The following is a 7,801-nucleotide window of genomic DNA, read 5'->3' as shown; positions in this document are numbered from 1 at the left end:
TGTCTTTACTTTAATTGTCTATTGCCAAACGGACACTTTAGGTGTTTCTGGTGATTTTTGCCTGGATTCATGCCACCAGCCTCAATCTCTTGGCCTGTTTAGATTGCTCCCCCCTTTCTCCCTATGATTTTATTTGTAGACTCTCTCTCAAAAGACACATTTTTTCAAACCCAATTCAATGTTCATCAAAAGCGGCAGCCTTTCATCTCAGAACTGCAGTGCTCTCATTTGGGCCGAGTCATGACATGAGTGACAAAGAATGCCATTTCTAAAGACAGGTGGGCTTCCGAATGAGGTCACTTGCTCACTTGAAACACAATAAACTTCACTAGCTGCAGGCTGCTGAAATTAGACAACAAGGAGCCTATGTGATTATGGTGGGATCTGAACAGACTGAGAACATGGCAGCAGGAAGAAAATTGCTAAAAGGGTCCTGTCCCTGCTCTTACCTAATGGAGGCCCCAAAAGGGTCAGAGTGAGAAGAGGTAGGTGAAACAGAAAAATATGCAGGGAAACAGAAAAAAACCCCCAAAACCAAAAACAGAAAATGCCCCAAGAACACTGCTGAGTAATTATGGAAACAAATATTTAATATTGAATTGAATATTATACCTGAGGGAGATAGATACTGAAAGATAACAAAACAGCCCTTTTTGAATTAATGATACACATATTGTCCTTCTACAATAACTTGTCACAAGCCCTACATACAAGTACTACTACTTAGTAGTGAACATGTAATTGATGTGCCCAGTTGCAAATAGGAGGGTTTTTTGAAATAAACAGTTCTAGCCCTTAGATTCTTCATTGTTAGCATAAAGTCAGGGGTCAGATCTACAGCTCTTACCCCCATACGGAGTTCTGTTATCTTAATTACTGTACATACATACAAATAAATAATTACAGAGAAAAAATGGAATGCAAATCAGGAAAGCCACGTACTAGGAAAATGTACTCAAAGTGTATAGCAAGTGAGAGTGCTGAATGCCCAACTGAAAGAACAAGTAGACATGATCAAAGGACATACTATCAGGGCAGTTTGCGTGCTACTGAAAAATAATTATTGCTTGCGCTGTATAGTATCCAAATTCTCCATGCAAAACATTATTATGCTAGCCACTGTACAAGAATATAGGGGATTTTGTACAGGGCCAACTACCAATTATCCCTCTGTGCATAGCTCTAACTGTATACAGGAGAAACAGCAAGAGGGGGTGCCAAAAGGTTGGAGTCAGGAACAGGAATCATTGCTGATGAACTTCCTTTGCTTGCAGCCTGCAGGAAGAGGAGGGCAGTTCAGCAAAGCTTCCAGGGGTCAAACTGAACCACTAGCAGGACTCAGGTTTAGGGGTTTTCAGCGTAGCTGCTCAGCATTCATGGGTTTAAGCCCATCCTTAAGATTAATCCCAACAATCAGGGTAGACATACTTGGTAAGATACAGTCTGCTATATACTCTAAATAGGAAAGCTAGACAAAAGGGTGCAGACAGAGGCACAGGTGTGTTAGGAGTCAGGGTAGTGGGTTGACTGATCAGCCTCAGATTGTCTGGGTGAGATTGGCTGCCCAAGTACTCCCAACTGGCCCCAGTTAAGTGCATGAGTGCAGCTGCTGTTGCTGAGTAGCCAACTGAACCCTGCAACACAGATCTCTCTGCCTAGTCCCAGGTTTTTCACTCCTGATCTAGCTCCCTGCTCCCTAGCATGACTCCTGCTCCCAGTTCTGTTCCCAGATTCTGACTCTCAGGGCATTTTTATGTGTGCTCCCGATACAGCACCAGGCACTTTTAATTAGCAAGCTGTGCTAATTAAAAGCACCTGGTGCTGTATTGGAGGCAGGTGTATCAATGGCACAGCACGCGTCAGCACTGAGGTAGCAGCGGTGCACTTTGAACTAAAGCACACTATCGCTATGTCAGCACTAAGAAAATAGCAGCAGTGAGCTTGAGCTAAAACACATTTGATGTGCTTTAGTTCAAAGTACACTGTTACCATTTTCTCAGTGCAGTTGAGTGCTGTACCACTGATACACGTGATGTGTGAGGCTGCCGGTGCAGGTCAATTTACACGATCAAGCAGACTCGATTGATCTAGCGCATCAGAGCAAACTCCCTGCATGTGTGTAAGTGCTCCCAGTTCCTTGTCCAAAAGCTGAGCCTTTTCTGCTCAGCCCCTAGTTGTCTGGCTGGCTCCAAGGCCCAGGTCTCCTGGGGCATTTATATGTGCTCCAGAGGTGTGTGTGTATGTGGGAGGGGGTGCTTTAATTAGAGTGGCTCTTGGAGTCACCCCTACCACCACTTTAAAGTGTGGGGACACTGATGCACGAGATGTGGGGACTGGCTAGAATATGGTAATTACAATTATTATCAATAGGATTTCTTTTTTGTCCAAGCCCCCCGAAGGATTGATGTGGCAACTCATCCAATGTGGTATCGAGTGAACTTTAATAGTAACCCCTATGCAATATTACAGGTTTCCTTCCTGTTATATGACTTGGCAAGTGGCTCCTTAGACATTTCAGCAACAACCAGTGGTGATCTGAGTAGAGTGCAGGGCCCAGGGCAAATCAGCCTATGTGGAGCCCTATCCCCATATGCACTGAAGCCAGTGGCAGATTCAGCGGTCGGGGGAGTGGAAGGGGGTGCCAAGCAGCCATTCATGAAGCCGGTGGTAGTGTAGAGTTGCAGTGGCTGCTCCACCCAGCTCCACAGGGCCCCCCAAAGTGCAGAACCTGGGGCAGTTGCCCCTACTACGGACAGCCCTGGCAACAACCTTTGGGGGTAGCTGGCCTTGGGTCCTTGGCTGGGTGTGTGATGTTTCTGCTGGACAGCAGAGAAGCCAGTAACACAGCAGCTGTGTCTTTCCCCATGTTCATGGCCTGCTGGCACACCCCTTCCTTTGTGTTAAATAGTTTTAGGACTCTGGCATGGCAAGTTGTCCAATCCCCTGGCACTGTGCAAAACGTTCCTAAAGGGAACTGTTGTGCCTTGCTCACTTCGTGCACCGATCACAGCACACACCTCCCGGTGCGACACAGAAGGTGCCCTGTTCAATTTTATTGCTTAATTCCAGGAAGGCCTGAACTACGGCTAAGAGCCTTAGCATAACTCAAGTTGCCCATGTGACGGGGTCCTCAAGAAGCCAGTCATAGCATTGGCCTGCCCACCTGTCCAGGGCAGACTGCCCAATTTTCTTGCCACAACTTGATGCATCAGTGACTGATAAAATAATGTGGGAGGCTCTCCATTAATTGCCTCAATGCCAGGGATGTTATACATGGCTCTGACCTGCCCCATACCTTACAGATAGCATCCAAAATACTAGGCTTACTAGCCCAAGCTTCCCATTATTTACTACTCCCAGCTCCTTTCTGAGCTGTACCTCTTGGCCTCTGGCCCAAATGTGGCCTCAGGCATCCATAGACTTACCTTGGCCATTCTTCCCCCTCCCTGGGGCTTCAACTCATGCCCTCATACTAGGGCCTCCCACTTGTGCCATAACTGCTCACTAAACTTTGGGGCTGGCCTGCTTGCAGTTCTTCAGGCCACTCCTGCAGCCCTATGCTGCATGCCCCTGTGCAGCCCTTCAGCCTTGCCTGTGCAAACCCTACTCCGCACCCATTCAGTGCAGTCTTTTAGGTCACCCCTGTGCATCCTACTTTGTATGGCCTACTTCTTTACCTATGCCCCCTTACTAGGGCCATCAGGTTCTTATACCCCATAGGGTTCAGGTGCCTCTTTAGGAATACTTGGCCCCCCTGCCTGTCCCTACAGTGGGGTTACCCACCAGGTTGTGGGGGCTGATTACAAGTCACCTCATACTCACCTTTCATTAGGGAGGTAACTGGTGTGGCATTTCCTGGGAACCACCCCAGGAAAGGCAGCCCCACCACACCATCCTGCCCTAGCAGGGTATAGTTGTACATCATTCCTCAGAACCAGGAGCCTCCACCATCCTATAGCTCCTGACCTCTACTTTCACTGAAGTTCCATTAGCACCAGCTCTACTCACATGCTATTCCCTCTCTAGCTACAGCAGCACACTAGCAGCTCAGCACTGATGGCCTGGGTTAATATGGAGGCTGTTCAGCCCCCTCCTCTCATCCCAAGGCCCTCCTCCAGTCATGTGACTGCATCATTAACCTGGCTCACACCTGTGGCTGCTCTGTTGCCTTTTCTGGCTCTTCAAGTGGCAGGTACCAAAGGTGCTCTGCCACAGCCTCTTACACCATGCTTCAGCAGACTTGATTAATTGAGTCTGCTCCAATGCACTATAATAACAGCGTGTCAAAGCAGCTTCCTGGTATGTCTACAGGCCCATTTGAAAAAAAAAAAAAGGGGGGGGTTTAAAACAGGCAAATTCAAATGTACACATGCATCTAGAAAATGGGAGGTGACATCCTGAAAAGCAGTCACTGTATAGGTTTCATTATCATAGAGGACAAACAATTCAGTATGCAGTTCAATTGTGATGTTGTGGCAGGGAACTGGCATGATTCTTGGATGTCTAAAGAGGGCTGTGGTGAGTTTAGTATCTGGCACTGGTGAGACTAGACCAGGATGCAGTTGTCATTTCTAAAATGTGGATGCTGATACTAGACATTGGAAAGCTACACAGGGTGCCAAAAGGAACCACAAAAACGATTTCATTTTTGAAAATGAAGAACATATCTTATAGCGATGAACTTAAAGGGTTCACATGTTTAGCTTATTAAAAAACCTGGAAGGTGGCTAGGGGTATAGAATAGTTGTATCAATATAAAAGATACCACTAAAAATGGCTACACTAGAACTGTTGGCATGTGTATGCTCCTGTAGCAATACAAGTATAGCAAAAACACTATGACTGTGGCCACTTTCACACAATCACGCCCACCCCATGGCATCTACACCTTGGCAGCAAGAGTAGCCCTGCCACACTGTTCTTGCAGCATCAGCCAGTGCACAGATACTGCACTGCTGTTACTGCTGCCTTAAGATCCAGAGCTTGGGAGGGCACAGCTCAAGGTAGCCATAGCAGCAGCAGCAACCAGGGATTGTTTGGGGTAAGACTCCTGTGTGCAGTCCCCACACCATTCACAGGATTTTCCCAGGGTGCAAACCCTGCTTGTTACACCACTGTTCCAGCCTCACACTCTACACACTAACCTGCATTAAATGGAAAGCACTGTTGCAAGACATAGGATTGGTGATTTTCTTAAGTGTCATTCTTCACCCTGTGTGTTGGGGAGCTAGACCAGTAGTGACAATGTTGTCTTTTAGATGAGCTGTAAAAGCACAACCATGTGCGGTTAAGTTCCCAGTGGCCTTTCTCATAAAACTAGATGTCAGCTTTGTGTCCTGGCCACACTGCAAGTCCTGTCATTATGGGCTGTCCCCTTACACATAATTGAAATAGCAAGTGAAAATGTATTTATTATTCATTACTCATCTCTCCTGCCAGAGATGGCCATTACTCTCATAGCTGAGGTGGCGAGCTGTTGCCAAGCATGCTACTGCCCCTGGGAATGTGACCTGCTATTCTGGGAGCCTATCACCCTTCATAGGAGGCTGCCAACTTGCCCAGCAGTCCTCCTTTCTTGGAGGGGGGACACAGGGGAGGGTGGCCTGCCAGTGATTCAGCTCACTGACGGGCATCCCTGGGGAGAAGGGATAGGAAAGCAGCAGCCTTCCATCACCTGCTCGCTAGACAGCACACCTGTGCAGCAACTTTGGGAATGGACACACATAACACTGAGACTGGTTTATATGTCAGTTAAATAGGGTGGCCATCAGAGGACAGTCCGGTTGTCCTCTGTCCTCTATTGATAAGAAACTCTTGAAGAGAAAAATAGAGAAGATAAAGGCGTTGGGTTTCATATCAATAGAGGACAGAGTAGCAGAAAACCGGAATGTCCTTTATGATGGCCTAAACCTGATGCACGTAGATGTACAAGCCTGTCAAACTAGTTTAAAGCTGCCTGGAATGGTCCAAAAGTGTACTTTGAAAATTGACTACTACTTTGAATGTGTTCCAGTCCTCCAAATGTCCCACACTGTATTGCTCCTTACCCTTCCCTTTCGCCACTGCTGTGACTGCACACTCTGTTGGCACAGTTTATCAGTGAGGTCTCTTGTACTGCTTGCTCAGGAAACGCTACCTTTCTGACAGCTATCAGAGTCCTCACCATGCCATTCCTTCTCATGACCTCCCCAGCCCCTGAGAACTGAGAAACATGGCTCCACGCATTCACCGTATTTTGGGCACCTCAAGTCAAGCAAATACATTGCAGAGTACAATCAAGTGCATGCTACTTCACTGAACTCATTTTGAGGAAAACAGTGATGACACCCCTAGCCACAGGCCCTGACACCCCTAAGCAAGCACCCCCATCCCTGTCCCACTCACCAACTGCAAGGTAAGTTGGGCTGGGTGCTCACTTCCTCCCCGGTGTCAGAGCCACAGGGTTTCAGTACCTACAAGATGGCCAATCTACCTGGAATGTTACAACATTGTATTTGCGGCCACCTCTGACCTGTAACAACTGTGATCCAGCTCCCAGTGATATTTAGAAATAGTTCAGTATTTACCTGTGTCTACATGCTATGTCATGCTTCTGCTAGGGAACTGGGAATATATGCGTGCCAGAGGCTCTTCTTACTTTAAGGGTATGCTGCAACATGCTGTGTGGGACCAGCAGCTGAGCAACAGCTAGCGGTAGGGAAGCAAGCAGGCCAGTATCAGGTGGAATAGGAGCTACTCCTATCATGGGGCTGTCCAGAGAGCTTGTTGCTTGAGGCCAGCAGCTGGGCAGAGGCCAACAGCTAGAAGATAAGCAGCTAAGGTGCAAATATTGAGGCAGCCCAGAAATAGAAGTTACAAGCAGCTGGGCTAATCCACATCAGGGGAAGGCAGGCTGGTCATCAAGCCTGAAATAAAAACCTCTGTGGATGGCAGGAGAGACACCTGACAGGAAGGAAAGGGGCTTTGGAGGCATATAAGACCAGTGCCTGAGTCCAGGAAGTTAGTATGCCCCTGCAGACAGCAGGGAGAGGAGCTCCTGAGTAGGCTAGCTGCAGGAGTAGGATTGACTGTGCATCTCAGCCATCTTCAAGAGCTGCAAATAAAGAGGAAGGGGAACTTAGCTTGCAGGGAAGCTGTGTTCCCATGTAGGGGAATGCCTTTTGTTATACAGCCAGTGGGCTTGTGTTTGTATTCTGATTAAGAACTGGAGGACTGGGTTGTAGCTATGGGGGGTATATGGAGGCAGCAGAGGGATGCTTGGTGGGCACTCAGGAGGAGGTAGCCTAGTCTGGGGTTAAAGACCTAGAAGACATTGGTATGCTGCATTAGGCTAAGGCTGGGAGGGCCAAGGTCAAACAGCCTATTGGGGCTGGCCTTATGGGTGGGCAATGTGGGTGGCTGCTAGGGGGTGCCACACTTACTCACTTTCCTGGAGAAATTTCTGTAATGTTTATTCAGCACCTGAGTGTGAGGCTTTTTAGGAAAAAATACATACCATTTATATCAATTTGCAAGCACCCTGCCTGAGCTGACTTATCTAATGGGTGTTTTGCTATTGATATTACTAAGCTCAGAATCTCACCCCAGGTTTTAAAAGCTATCATTAGAGCTGCAGCAGAAATGCAGATACCGTCAATGTTTAGAATTGCCTTCAAAAAAAACTTTAATAGAGTCGCTAATAAAACCAGTTTTTCTGGCTAACCAGTCCAGTCTGTGCTGAATCCAAGGCAAAGATGAGCAATATGATTTCCTGCTTCTTGCACCACAAAGAAAAATGTATACAAGTAGTGGAATTAGGGAT

The sequence above is a fragment of the Crocodylus porosus genome, unplaced genomic scaffold, assembly GCF_001723895.1.
Source record: "Crocodylus porosus isolate Cpor-Errol unplaced genomic scaffold, CroPor_comp1, whole genome shotgun sequence".
Lineage (NCBI taxonomy): Eukaryota > Metazoa > Chordata > Crocodylia > Crocodylidae > Crocodylus > Crocodylus porosus.
This window is presented reverse-complemented; position numbering follows the sequence as displayed.